Source organism: Dendrobates tinctorius, unplaced genomic scaffold, assembly GCF_039654945.1.
Source record: "Dendrobates tinctorius isolate UK_male_01 unplaced genomic scaffold, ASM3965494v1 ptg000182l, whole genome shotgun sequence".
Taxonomy (NCBI): domain Eukaryota; kingdom Metazoa; phylum Chordata; class Amphibia; order Anura; family Dendrobatidae; genus Dendrobates; species Dendrobates tinctorius.
This window is the reverse complement of record NW_027361849.1, coordinates 2,650,309-2,665,499: the sequence shown is the minus strand read 5'-3', so window position 1 is coordinate 2,665,499 and position 15,191 is coordinate 2,650,309. Positions and strand designations below refer to the sequence as shown.

Sequence of the window (15,191 nt, the reverse complement as noted above, 5' to 3'; positions counted from 1 at the left end):
CCGTTATATAGAGGATCCTCTCCTCCCCCTCGTTATAGAGGCTCCTCTCCTCCCCCCGTTATATAGAGGCTCCTTTCCTCCTCCCCCGTTATATAGAGGCTCCTCTCTTCCTCCCCCCGTTATATAGAGGCTCCTCTCCTCCTCCCCCCGTTATATAGAGGCTCCTCTCCTCCTCCCCCCGTTATATAGAGGCTCCTCTCCTCCTCCCCCGTTATATAGAGGCTCCTCTCCTCCCCCGTTATATAGAGGCTCCTCTCCCCCCCGTTATATAGAGGCTCCTCTCCTCCTCCCCCCGTTATATAGAGGCTCCTCTCCTCCTCCCACCGTTATATAGAGGCTCCTCTCCTCCTCCCACCGTTATATAGAGGCTCCTCTCCTCCCCCCGTTATATAGAGGCTCCTCTCCTCCTCCCCCGTTATATAGAGGCTCCTCTCCTCCCCCCCTTTATATAGAGGCTCCTCTCCTCCCCCCGTTATATAGAGGCTCCTCTCCTCCTCCCCCGTTATATAGAGGCTCCTCTCCTCCCCCGTTATATAGAGGCTCCTCTCCTCCTCCCTCGTTATATAGAGGCTCCTCTCCTCCTCCCCCGTTATATAGAGGCTCCTCTCCTCCTCCCCCGTTATATAGAGGCTCCTCTCCTCCCCCGTTATATAGAGGCTCCTCTCCTCCTCCCTCGTTATATAGAGGCTCCTTTCCTCCTCCCTCGTTATATAGAGGCTCCTCTCCTCCTCCCTCGTTATATAGAGGCTCCTCTCCTCCTCCCTCGTTATATAGAGGCTCCTCTCCTCCTCCCTCGTTATATAGAGGCTCCTTTCCTCCTCCCTCGTTATATAGAGGATCCTCTCCTCCCTCGTTATATAGAGGATCCTCTCCTCCCCCCCCGTTATATAGAGGCTCCTCTCCTCCTCCCCCGTTATATAGAGGCTCCTCTCCTCCCCCCGTTATATAGAGGCTCCTCTCCTCCCTCGTTATATAGAGGATCCTCTCCTCCCCCCCGTTATATAGAGGATCCTCTCCTCCCCCCCGTTATATAGAGGCCCCTCTCCTCCTCCCTCGTTATACAGAGGCTTCTCTCCTCCTCCCCCGTTATATAGAGGCTCCTCTCCTCCTCCCCCGTTATATAGAGGCTCCTCTCCTCCTCCCTCGTTATATAGAGGATCCTCTCCTCCCCCCCCATTATATAGAGGCTCCTCTCCTCCCCCCCGTTATATAGAGGCCCCTCTCCTCCTCCCTCGTTATACAGAGGCTCCTCTCCTCCTCCCCCGTTATATAGAGGCTCCTCTCCTCCTCCCTCGTTACATAGAGGATCCTCTCCTCCCCCCCCCCCATTATATAGAGGCTCCTCTCCTCCCCTCCCCCGTTATATAGAGGCTCCTCTCCTCTCCCCCCCGTTATATAGAGGCTCCTCTCCTCCTCCCTCGTTATATAGAGGCTCCTCTCCTCCTCCCTCGTTATATAGAGGCTCCTCTCCTCCCCCCCCCCATTATATAGAGGCTCCTCTCCTCCCCCCCGTTATATAGAGGCCCCTCTCCTCCTCCCTCGTTATACAGAGGCTCCTCTCCTCCTCCCCCGTTATATAGAGGCTCCTCTCCTCCTCCCTCGTTATATAGAGGATCCTCTCCTCCCCCCCCCCCATTATATAGAGGCTCCTCTCCTCCCCCCCGTTATATAGAGGCCCCTCTCCTCCTCCCTCGTTATACAGAGGCTCCTCTCCTCCTCCCCTGTTATATAGAGGCTCCTCTCCTCCTCCCTCGTTATATAGAGGCTCCTCTCCTCCTCCCCTGTTATATAGAGGCTCCTCTCCTCCTCCCTCGTTATATAGAGGCTCCTCTCCTCCTCCCCTGTTATATAGAGGCTCCTCTCCTCCTCCCTCGTTATATAGAGGATCCTCTCCTCCCCCCCCCCATTATATAGAGGCTCCTCTCCTCCCCTCCCCCGTTATATAGAGGCTCCTCTCCTCTCCCCCGTTATATAGAGGCTCCTCTCCTCCTCCCTCGTTATATAGAGGCCCCTCTCCTCCTCCCTCGTTATACAGAGGCTCCTCTCCTCCTCCCCCGTTATATAGAGGCTCCTCTCCTCCCCCTGTTATATAGAGGATCCTCTCCTCCCCCCCCCCATTATATAGAGGCTCCTCTCCTCCCCTCCCCCGTTATATAGAGGCTCCTCTCCTCCCCCCGTTATATAGAGGCTCCTCTCCTCCTCCCTCGTTATATAGAGGCTCCTCTCCTCCTCCCTCGTTATATAGAGGCTCCTCTCCTCCTCCCTCGTAAGGCCTGTTTCACACTTCCGTTTTTGTGTCCGCCAAACGGATCCGTTTCCGTTTTTTTGACGGAAACTGATGCAAACGGATCCGTTTTTAAAAAAACGGATCCGTTTTTTTGACGGATCCGCGGTAACCACTAATGGAAGTCTATGGGACAAAAAAAAACGGATCCTGCAAAAAATGGCGGATCCGTTTTTTTTACGGAAACCAACGGATTTTGACGGATTTGAAAAAACGGAAGTGTGAAACAGGCCTTATATAGAGGCTCCTCTCCTCCCCCCCCCATTATATAGAGGCTCCTCTCCTCCCCCCCCCGTTATATAGAGGCTCCTCTCCTCCCCCCCCCGTTATATAGAGGCTCCTCTCCTCCCCCCCCCCGTTATATAGAGGCCCCTCTCCTCCTCCCTCGTTATATAGAGGCTCCTCTCCTCCTCCCCCGTTATACAGAGGCCCCTCTCCTCCTCCCCCGTTATATAGAGGCTCCTCTCCTCCCCCCCCCCGTTATATAGAGGCCCCTCTCCTCCTCCCTCGTTATATAGAGGCTCCTCTCCTCCTCCCCCGTTATACAGAGGCCCCTCTCCTCCTCCCTCGTTATATAGAGGCTCCTCTCCTCCTCCCCCGTTATACAGAGGCCCCTCTCCTCCCCCCCGTTATACAGAGGCTCCTCTCCTCCTCCCTCGTTATACAGAGGCTCCTTTCCTCCTCCCTCGTTATATAGAGGCTCCTCTCCTCCTCCCCCGTTATATAGAGGCCCCTCTCCTCCTCCCTCGTTATACAGAGGCTTCGCTCCTACAGACACTCCCCTCCCCCCGGTCTCCGGTGTTTGGCCCCGCCTCCCCCGGTCTCTGGCTCCTCCCCCGGTCCCGGTTCCGGTGCTCGCGGCCTGCTCTTTCCTCAGAGCTCCAAACTTTCCTCCTAGGGCTGAGGCCTCTTAGTTCTCATGCCTGTATTTTGACTCTATTCCTGCGCTCACCCGCATTCTCCCGAGTCCCGGGCCGGTCCAACCGGTGTCAGCGGCGGTTTCTTCCTCCTCCCCCACCGGAACCGGAGACTGGGCGGCCGCGCGCAATGCATGCCGGGGGAAGAGGGCGGGTGCGGCCTTGTGTGTACGACGTATAACGCACAGCACACGTTCTGTGCCGTAAACGGCGGCGGCGCCATCACTGAGCCCGACGGTACCGAGCGCAGAAGCGGCGCGAAATCACCTCACCGGAGACACAGCCAATCGGAAATCGGCTTTCATCTCTTCTCTCCAAGTGACGTTATGAAAACGGTGATCTGATTGGCTGCCGTGGGTGGCGCGTTCTCTCAGTTGGGCAGATATAATGGCAGAATCAGATTTTTTTTTGTCACTGTAGACTCCATGTTCTGATGTCTGACAGGAATGTGAGGTCACCACAGTGGCTCCACATATCATAGGTGGGGAAACCGGACAGGCGTCACAGCCGTGGCCGTGGGGTCACCGGGGAAAGAGGACGCCGTGATACCGGGCAAGCGTCACAGCCGGGGCCGTGGAGTCACCGGGGAAATAGGATGCCGTGATGATACCGGACAGGCGTCACAGCCGGGGCCGTGGAGTCACCGGGGAAAGAGGACGCCGTGATGATACTGGGCAAGCGTCACAGCCGGGGTCATCGGGGAAATAGGACGCCGTGATGATACCGGACAGGCGTCACAGCCGGGGCCGTGGAGTCACTGGGGAAATAGGACGCCGTGATGATACCGGACAGGCGTCACAGCCGACGCCGTGGAGTCACCGGGGAAAGAGGACGCCGTGATACCGGGCAAGCGTCACAGCCGGGGCCGTGGAGTCACCGGGGAAATAGGATGCCGTGATGATACCGGACAGGCGTCACAGCCGGGGCCGTGGAGTCACCGGGGAAAGAGGACGCCGTGATGATACTGGGCAAGCGTCACAGCCGGGGTCATCGGGGAAATAGGACGCCGTGATGATACCGGACAGGCGTCACAGCCGGGGCCGTGGAGTCACTGGGGAAATAGGACGCCGTGATGATACCGGACAGGCGTCACAGCCAACGCCGTGGAGTCACCGGGGAAATAGGACGCCGTGATGATACCGGACAAGCGTCACAGCCGACGCCGTGGAGTCACCGGGGAAATAGGACGCCGTGATGATACCGGACAGGCGTCACAGCCGGCGCCGTGGAGTCACCGGGGAAATGGGACGCCGTGATGATACCGGACAGGCGTCATAGCCGGGGCCGTGGAGTCACCGGGGAAATGGGACGCCGTGATGATACCGGACAGGCGTCACAGCCGGCGCCGTGGAGTCACCGGGGAAATAGGACGTCGTGATGATACCGGACAGGCGTCATAGCCGGGGCCGTGGAGTCACCGGGGAAATAGGACGCCGTGATGATACCGGACAGGCGTCACAGCCGGGGCCGTGGGGTCATCGGGGAAATAGGATGCCGTGATGATACCGGACAGGCGTCACAGCCGGGGCCGGGGAAATAGGACGCCGTGATGATACCGGACAGGCGTCACAGCCGGGGCCGTGGAGTCACCGTGGAAATAGGTCGCCGTGATGATACCGGACAGGCGTCACAGCCGGCGTCATGGAGTCATCGGGGAAATAGGACGCTGTGATGATACCGGACAGGCGTCACAGCCGGGGCCGTGGGGTCATCGGGGAAATCGGACGCCGTGATGATACCAGACAGGCGTCACAGCCGGGGCCGTGGGGTCACCGGGGAAATAGGACGCCGTGATGATACCGGACAGGCGTCACAGCCGGGGCCGTGGTGTCATCGGGGAAATAGGATGTCGTGATGATACCGGACAGGCGTCACAGCCGGGGCCGTGGGGTCATCGGGGAAATAGGACGCCGTGATGATACCGGACAGGCGTCACAGCCGGCGCCGTGATGATACCGGACAGGCGTCACAGCTGGGGCCGTGGAGTCACCGGGGAAATAGGACGCCGTGATGATACCGGACAGGCGTCACAGCCGGCACCGTGGAGTCATCGGGGAAATAGGATGCCGTGATGATACCGGACAGGAATGTGAGGTCACCATGGCCAGAGCCTCCGTCACCACAGTGGCTCCACATATCATACGTGATGATACCGGACAGGCGTCACAGCCAGGGCCGTGGAGTCACCGGGGAAATAGGACGCCGTGATGATACCGGACAGGTGACACAGCCGGGGCCGTGGAGTCACCGGGGAAATAGGACGCTGTGATGATACCGGACAGGCGTCACAGCCGGGGCCGTGGAGTCACCGGTGAAATAGGACGCTGTGATGATACCGGACAGGCGTCACAGCCGGCGCCGTGGAGTCACCGGGGAAATAGGACGCCATTATGATACCGGACAGGCGTCACAGCCGGCGCCGTGGAGTCACCTGGGAAATAGTACGCCGTGATGATACCGGACAGGAATGTGAGGTCACCATGGCCAGAGCCTCCGTCACCACAGTGGCTCCACATATCATACGTGATGATACCGGACAGGCGTCACAGCCGAGGCCGTGGGGTCATCGGGGAAATAGGACGCCGTGATGATACCGGACAGGCGTCACAGCCAGGGCCGTGGGGTCATCGGGGAAATAGGACGCCGTGATGATACCGGACAGGCGTCACAGCCGGGGCCGTGGAGTCACCGGGGAAGTAGGACGCCGTGATGATACCAGACAGGCGTCACAGCCGGGGCCGTGGAGTCACCGGGGAAAGAGGACGCCGTGATGATACCGGACAGGCATCACAGCCGACGCCGTGGAGGCACCGGGGAAATAGGATGCCGTGATGATACCGGACAGGCGTCACAGCCGGGGCCGTGGAGTCACCGGGGAAAGAGGACGCCGTGATGATACCGGGCAAGCGTCACAGCCGGGGTCATCGGGGAAATAGGACGCCGTGATGATACCGGACAGGCGTCACAGCCGGCGCCGTGGAGTCACCGGGGAAATAGGACGCCGTGATGATACCGGACAGGCGTCACAGCCGGGGCCGTGGGGTCACCGCGGAAATAGGACGCCGTGATGATACCGGACAGGCGTCACAGCCGGCGCCGTGGAGTCACCGGGGAAATGGGACGCCGTGATGATACCGGACAGGCGTCACAGCCGACGCCGTGGAGTCATCGGGGAAATAGGACGCCGTGATGATACCGGACAGGCGTCACAGCCGACGCCGTGGAGTCATTGGGGAAATAGGACGCCGTGATGATACCGGACAGGCGTCACAGCCGGCGCCATGGAGTCACCGGGGAAATAGGACGGCGTGATGATACCGGACAGGCGTCACAGCCAGGGCCGTGGAGTCACCGGGGAAATAGGACGCCGTGATGATACCGGACAGGCGTCACAGCCGGGGCCGTGGAGTCACCGGGGAAATAGGATGCCGTGATGATACCGGACAGGCGTCACAGCAGGGGCCGTGGAGTCATCGGGGAAATAGGACGCCGTGATGATACCGGACAGGCGTCACAGCCGACGCCGTGGAGTCACCGGGGAAAGAGGACGCCGTGATGATACCGGACAGGCTTCACAGCCGACGCCGTGGAGGCACCGGGGAAATAGGATGCCGTGATGATACCGGACAGGCGTCACAGCCGGGGCCGTGGAGTCACCGGGGAAAGAGGACGCCGTGATGATACCGGGCAAGCGTCAGCCGGGGTCATCGGGGAAATAGGACGCCGTGATGATACCGGACAGGCGTCACAGCCGGGGCCGTGGAGTCACCGGGGAAATGGGACGCCGTGATGATACCAGACAGGCGTCACAGCCGACGCCGTGGAGTCATCGGGGAAATAGGACGCCGTGATGATACCGGACAGGCGTCACAGCCGGCGCCATGGAGTCACCGGGGAAATAGGACGGCGTGATGATACCGGACAGGCGTCACAGCCGGCGCCGTGGAGTCACCGGGGAAATAGGACGTCGTGATGATACCGGACAGGCGTCACAGCCGGGGCCGTGGAGTCACCGGGGAAATAGGACGCCGTGATGATACCGGACATGCGTCACAGCCGGGGCCGTGGAGTCACCGGGGAAATAGGACGTCGTGATGATACCGGGCAGGCGTCACAGCCGGGGCCGTGGAGTCACCGGGGAAATAGGACGCCGTGATGATACCGGACATGCGTCACAGCCGGGGCCGTGGAGTCACCGGGGAAATAGGACGCCGTGATGATACCGGACAGGCGTCACAGCCGGGGCCGTGGGGTCATCGGGGAAATAGGATGCCATGATGATACCGGACAGGCGTCACAGCCGGGGCCGTGGAGTCACCGGGGAAATAGGACGCCGTGATGATACCGGTCAGGCGTCGCAGCCGGGGCCGTGGAGTCATTGGGGAAATAGGATGCCGTGATGATACTGGACAGGCGTCTCAGCCGGCGCCGTGGAGTCATCGGGGAAATTGGATGTGGTGATAATTCCGGACAGGTGTCACAGCCGGGGCCGTGGAGTCATCGGGGAAATAGGACACCGTGATAATACTGGACAGGCGTCACAGCCGGGGCCCGTGGGGTCATCGGGCAAATCGGATGCCGTGATGATACCGGGCAGGCGTCAGAGCTGGGGCCGTGGGGTCATCATCGGGGAAATTGGACGGTGTGATGATACCGGACAGGCGTCACAGCCGGCGCTGTGGGTTTCCTTGTGGGTCCTGTCTGGCGTGTCGGAATGTGGAACGGGTTAATAATTTTTCCTCCTCTGATGGACAACAGGTTTTCAGGATTAATAGATTTTGTACTGATTTTGTACTTTGCCACATGTCTTGTTCTCTGATATACAGTACGTAGGATTAACATCCAGGGAACATGTAGAGATATTAAGGCAGCGCAGCAAAGTAGTGACGTGGCGGCCTTCAAGACTGTCCCCCTCCATTTTAGGATGTACCATGCCTGTAACCCGGATTTATTAAAAAATACCGGGTATTGATCGAGTACATGGTGGCATCAGAGGGGGCGATTTGAGACGTAGGCTGGCACAACTTGCATGCCAGTGGATTATAAAAGTGGGGACCATGACCCCTTTGGGTCTAAACGAAAAGTTAAGTTTTTCACCTTTTTGGTAATCTTGACTAATATCTGGTTATCTCGTGCCTTGGGCTGATGCTCAGCTAATCAATGCCCCGGGAATATTCTTAATTCTTTATTGGATGCAGAATGACGCTTTACCTACTAATCTTTTGGTGGAGCGGTAACTACTACAACTATGTGTTACCGTGGCGGTTAAGCAGCAGTTAATGACAGGTGCACTTACCTTCCATTTGTAAAGTTTATGCTGTTTGTTGCTGTTATTTCATTCACCTTGTTATAATCTATCGTGATCTGCAAGAATTTGGACATTTGCATTGTTTTCTGAGTGGTGCTCTTTTTCCCCTTTTTTGCTGTCCTTCATTATCTTGGTTATGTTTGCATCACACATTGACTTTATTATAGTCCCCTTCATCCAGTTACGGGTAGCGTGTGCCTATGCAAGCCTTATCTATGTGCATTTTTCCTACTAGGCAGCCAACCCCTCCATGGTCTGGTAGGTGTGGGGTGGTTGTTTTTGTCAGTGGTTTGCACCTGTGCTGCCCCTTGCCTTTATTAATGGAGGCCGCTGCATCCTGCTAGATGTGCATTTGCCATCAGACAGGGTTTTGGGAAGAACATATCTTGTGGTGTGAGTTTTTTTGAATTTTTTCTATGTTGGCCATGGGGGATTATGGCCGGATATTTAAGACTGCGCTTCGGGCACAAATGCACTGCCCACCGAGGAAGCAACAGCGAACCGCGCGTCGGGGCTTCTGTGCATTGGTTTGGGTAAGAGGCCTTGATGTTACTGTTGATAATGCATTTGTGGCAATCCACTGGCTGTCGGTGGCAGTTGGGGTTATTAATTCTTTGTATAACATCATTAATCCTGATGATGCTCTTTGCCCGTTACTGTTTTTGCTACCGCCTTTTGCCCCTGTGACTCATGGTGGAACTCCTACGTATGCATTTTTGCAGTATATATTATGCACTCTGCACTTTATTACGGGAATGAATTAATGTGTTGCTTTTATACATGCCTGGGAGTTTTCCAATGGTCTCATACTGTATGCCCTCCATTGCTTCTATGGATAAATTGCTGCCCGACTGCTCTTTTCTATATGAATTAACCATTCAGTATGGATTTTTTATTTTGAATATGTATTGTTTGTATTTTGTATCAATAAAGACAAATTGTATTCTTATTTTTGTTAAATTTATTATTGAAAGTGCTTTTGCACATCCATACTATAATTAGGATATTTAAAACTCTCTGTGGTTCTGATGGGTTTCCTATTCAGAGAGAGTTGTAAGTTACTTTTTTCCTTTAGACCAAGATCCTCAGGAGATGAGAATCAACGGGCGGGGATAATTATTTCTTTACTCTGGGAGGGTTCTCAAACTTGGGCTTTTTCTTTACCTGCTACTGCCCAAGAACGTATGTCTTTGGATAGGTCTTTGAGGCTTTAGGACTGATTTATAATGAACCAGATCGGGTAGGGTGGCAGAGGACACGATCATGGGCCTCTACCAAGGTAAACTCACTGCTGAATGGTATGGTTCTGAGTTTAGACGGTGGTCCACCGAGGTGTCCTGGAATGCTTTAAGATGCCAGCTCAGGAGAGGACTTTCGGATCATCTCAAAGTCGCTCTGGCTCTCCACCGCCACTCAGTTCTTTGGAGAAGGCCATGACCCAGGCCATTCGCATGGAACGGAGATTAGGAGAGAGAAATAATCCAGTGAGAGGTTCCAGTATATCCTGCTAAGTCCGAGGTGATGCCATATATGGAACCTATGGAGATTGGGGCCACTGACTTTGAGGAGAGGAAGCGGCGATGCGAATGGAGATTGTTTCTATTGTTGAGGTCCAAGACATTGGAAGAAGGACTGCCCCTCTTGCCCACCGACTAACAAGTAGACCGGGAAACGCTTAAGTCTGGGTGATTGTCGAGGAGGTCACCCAGACTCTCAGGTACCGTTTTCATCATTTCAAAAAATTTTGTTAGAGGTGGAACTTTGTTGTAGAGATGGTTATGCACCCACTTCAGCTTTCGTGGACTGTGGGTCATCCATGAACTTTATGGACTCTAGTCTGGTGTCCAAGGGTAAGTTAGTGACAGGCTAAAGACTCCCATCCATATCATTGCCATTGATGACACCGTTGGCTCAAAATGTGGTTTTATTTCTGAGGAGTTTCTCCTCAAGGTGGGTTCCTTGCACCAGGAACAAATTTCATGCTAGGTTCTGGATAACCTTCCAGCGGGACTGGTGTTGGGATTCCCCTGGTTGCAGTTGCATAATCCTGTTATTGACTGGGAATCTCGTGATATTGATAACTGGGGTCCTAATTGTTCTAATGGTTGTCTTTCAGCTGTTCTGGTGTCTTATGTTAATCTGGAGCGTATTCCGTAGTACCTGAAAAATTTTGGAGACGTGTTCTCCAAAAAAGAGGATGAGGTCTTACCACCCCATCGCCTCTATGATTGCACTATTAGTCTGATTCTGGGTGCTAAATTGCCCAAGGCTCGTTTGTACAATCTTTCTGGCCCGGAACGCACCGTTATGAAAGAGTATATCTCAGAAAATTTGCACAAATGTCACATCGGTCCATCTGTCTCTCCTGTGGCTGCTGGATTCTATTTTTGTTAATAAGAAGGATGGTGGTTTACGCCCTTGCCTAGATTTTCAGGAACTAAATAAAATTACGATGAGAAATACCTACCCCCTCCTGCTCATTCTGGATCTGTACAGCCAATTATCTGGGGCTAAGTGGTTTTCCAAGTTGGGTCTCAGGGGAGCGTATAACCTTATCCGCATTCAGGAAGGGGATGAATGGAAACCGGCATTTCTCACCTCTGAGGGTTTGTTTGAAAATTTACTCCTGTCCTTTGGTCTCATGAACGCGCCTGCGGTGTCTCAAAACTTCATTAATGATGTATTTTCTGATTTCATTGGGCGCTTTATGGTTGTGTATCTGGATGGCATTTTTTCACCTGACAAAGAATCTCACATAGGTCATTGACTTGCGGTTCTTCATAGGTTACGGGAGAACTCCCTGTTCGCTAAACCTGAGAAGTGTTCATTTTGTGTCCCAAGAGCTTGCCTTTCTGGGGTTCATCCTCTCTGCTAATGGGTTTCGTATGGACCCTGGAAAGGTACAGGCCATTGTTAATTGGGTGCAACCCAGAGACCTCAAGGGTCTACAGCGTTTTCTGTGTTTCGCCAACTATTATCGCAAACATATCAAGGGGTTTTCTCAGGTGGTCAAGCCACTCACCGATCTCACTCATAAAGGGGGCTGATCTTAGTCTGGTCGTCTCTGGCAGTTGAAGCATTTACAACTTTGAAGAAGTTTTTTATGTCTGCTCCTGTGTTGATTCAGCCCGACCCGTCGAAACCATTCATTGTGGAGGTGGACACATCGAAGGTAGGAGTGGGGGCGGTGCTGGCTCAGGGACCCCTCACTTTGACTAATTTTAAGACCATATGCCTTTTTCTCCAGGAAATTTTCTCCTGCGGAATTTACGATGTTGGCAATTGGGAATTATTATAAAATTGGCTTTTGAAGAATGGAGGCACTTTTTTGAGGGGGCTGGTTGTCGGATCACGGTGATTAGTGATTATGGACCACAAGAACCTGTCTTACATTGAGTATGCCAAGCGTTTAACTCCTAGACAGGATAGGTGGCTGCTTTTATTTCACATTTTCATTTTTCTATCATCTTTCGGCCCGGGTCCAAGAATGTCAAGGCCGATGCCTTATCTCGCATCTTGGATCCAATATCACTTCTTGAACCTCCTTCCTCCATTCTTCAGCACGGGGTGGTCATTGCTGGGGTGTCCTCCAAATTGGAGCCTGAAATTTGGGAAGCTCAGTCATTGCCTGATAACAAGCTCTTCGTCCCAGTTCAGTATCGGTTGAGGGTGCTCCAGGAGTTCCACGACTGCTCTCGGTGGGCATCCTGGAGTCTCAGCCACTCGGAGAGTTATTGCTAGACTGTTTTGGTGGTCCTCCATGTCTTCTGATATCGCAGTGCTTTTGTCTGCTTGTGATATGTGTGCTCGTGCTAAAGTCTCCCATAACCGGCCGGCTGGGAAATTGGTGCCATTGCCAATTCCTGATAAAATCCATGGACAAATGAGTCCAGGGTCTATCACTGATCACCCTCTTTCTACACTGTGTTCCAAATTATTATGCAAAAAATATTTCCTATTTTCTCTAAATTACCTCTATGAATTGCCGTCATTGTTATTTTCCCGTCATCTAATATTCTCGTATAATTGCAATGTTTTTGAACAAACTGCCTATGAAAACAGTATATTTTTAAAAATAAGAAACACTCACAATGCATGTTCCAAATTATTATGCACAGCAGAGTTTTCAACCTTTTTATTTTGAACAAAACAATGGTGAATTGTTGAATGATAAGCATTATCAGCTTATTACAGAATGAAATCAAACAGTTTTCAAGTCAAAACTTTCTTCTGGGTGATGTTACATTTGCACATAGGACCCTTGTCGGAAAGAAGCTTCTGAACTCTCTCGTCCATTGAATGTCAGTTTTTGGATGGTTTGTACTTCAATTGTTTTGCCTGTGGACAGAATCCCCTCCCAGAGCTGCTGCTTAGATGTGAGCTGCCTCCCGCCATCATAGACGCTCCTTGTGATGATGCTCCAGAGGTTCTCAATGGGGTTGAGGTCAGGGGAAGATGGTGGCCACACCATAAGTTTGTCCTCTTTATGCCCATAGCAGCCAGAGATGCAGATGTGTTATTTGCAGCAGGAGACGGTGCATTATCAGGCATGACAATGATCTTGCTGCGGAAAGCACGGTTCTTCCTCTTGAACCATGGCAGGAAGTGCTGTTCTAGAAACTCCACATAGATTATGGAGTTCATCTTTACCCCTTCAGGGATCCTAAAGGGGCCGACAATCTCTCTCCCCATGATTCCAGCCCAAAACATTACTCCACCTCCTCCTTGTTGGCGCCTTAGCCGTGTTTTCATGGGGTGTCCATCAACCAGCCATCCTGCACTCCATCCATCTGGACCATCGAGCGTTGCACGGCACTCATCGGTGAAAAGAACAGTTTGGAAGTCAGTCTTCATGTATCGTTTGGCCACTGGAGCCATTTCTGCTTGTGTGCAGTGGATAGAGGTGGTGGACAGGACGGCTTACGCACAGCTGCAAACCTCTGAAGGACCCTGCATCTTGTTGTTCGGGGGACGTTGGAGGCACCAGCAGCTTCAAAAACTTGTCTGCTGCTATGACAAGGCATTTTTGCAGCTGCTCTTTTAACCTGACGCAATTGCCTGTTGGAAAGAGTCCTCAATGTTTCCTTATCAGCTCGCACACGTGTGTGCTGGGAATCAGCGACAGACTTCTTGATTGTGCGATGATCACGATGAAGTGTCTTGGCAATGTTGATTGTAGTCATGCCTTGACCTAAATACTCCACAATTTGTGGCTTCTCAGCAGCCGACACATCCTTTTTCTTTCCCATTTTGGCAAAAAATGTCAACTGCTTAATAATGTGGAACAGCCTTCTTCAGTATCTTGCCGTTATTTGGACACACCGGCCAAACTAATGTGCACAGGTATCTGCAATTGCTTTCAGTGATATAAAGAGCCCTGACACACATCACCATCAATGAGTGTAAATGACAAAAAAACTCTAACCTTATCACTCCGAAACTCTTTTTGCATAATAATTTGGAACAGTTTAATGACGAGACAGTGGTCTGGGTAGGGGTTGACAGGTTTAGCAAACAGGCACATTTTGTTACCTTGGCAGGACTAACTAACGCTGGAACACTGTCTAAATTGTTTATTGAGCATTGTACGGTTGGATGGTGTGCCTCTGAACTTGGTGTCTGACAGAGGGCTCGAATTCGTGTCTCAATTTTGGAGGGTGTTTTGCAAGAGATTGAGTATTTAACTCTCTCCTCTGCCTACCATCTCGAGACCAACGGTCAGACGGAGAGGACAAATCAGTGACTAGAACAGATTTTGCAGTGTCTTGCTACATCTGAGCAAGATGATTGGTGTTCCTTGTTGCCTGTGACTGAGTTTGCATTCAATAATCGGATTAATCGGTCCCCTGGAAGTTCTGGACCCTCTCCATTTTTTTCTGTAATTGTTTTTCACCCCCATTTTGGTGAATTTTCCAGGCTGGATTTGGGGAGGCCAGGGGTTGATTCAGTGTTTCAACGGTTGGGGAGGTTTGGAGGGAGGTTCAGGAGAACAATGGGGTGGCTCAGAGCAGACATTTTGCTGATAAGCGATGATCTGTACGACCTAAGTTTCTGGTAGGAGATAAAGTGTGGTTGTCTACCAAGGACATACGTCTGAAACTTTCCGCCGTTAAGCTGGGTCCCAAGATTATTGGTCTTTGCGAGATCATTGAGGTTGTCAACCCAGTTGCCTTTCGCTTACATTTGACCCCGTCGCTTCGTATCCCCAATGTATTTCACAGGTCCCTTCTTAATCCGTCGTTCCTTCATCTGTTGAGTCTCCGCCTCCTGTTTCTGTGGATGGTCAAACAGAATATGAAGTTGAACGCATTGTCGACTCTTGGATAGTTCGCTTCAGTACTTGGTACATTGGAGGTGTTACTGTCCGGAGGATCGATCTTGGGGCTCGGTGCGTTCAGTCCATGCTGATCGGTTGGTTCGTGCTTTTCATATGCGTTTTCCTTGGAAACCTGGGGTCCGGTGGCCCCCCCCCCTTGAGAGGTGGGTACTATCATGATCCAGGCCAAGTTTTTGTCTTGTCTCCTTTTCTCGGTCTGGTCATGTCAGGGGTTAACTTTGCCTTGTTCTCAGGCGGGTCTACTCTATCTCTGTGCTGCAACCTGTGTGCAGTGCCAGTTATACTTCTTACCTTCAGTGTGTTAGCTGGCTCTAGTGAGGTCCTGATGCCGTTCATCTGACCCGA

General features: G+C 52.8%; 1 protein-coding gene across 1 annotated transcript in view; it reads right to left on the bottom strand.

Moving 5' to 3' along the window:
• The window catches only part of ZNF148 (zinc finger protein 148), a 46,445-nt gene extending 42,885 nt beyond the window's left edge, over nucleotides 1–3,560 (bottom strand). Inside the window, exon 1 of the mRNA XM_073551922.1 lies at nucleotides 3,237–3,560. The gene's annotated coding sequence lies outside the window, so the exon portion shown is untranslated. The remainder of the gene's footprint in view (nucleotides 1–3,236) is intronic.
• Nucleotides 3,561–15,191: the final 11,631 nt, after the last annotated feature.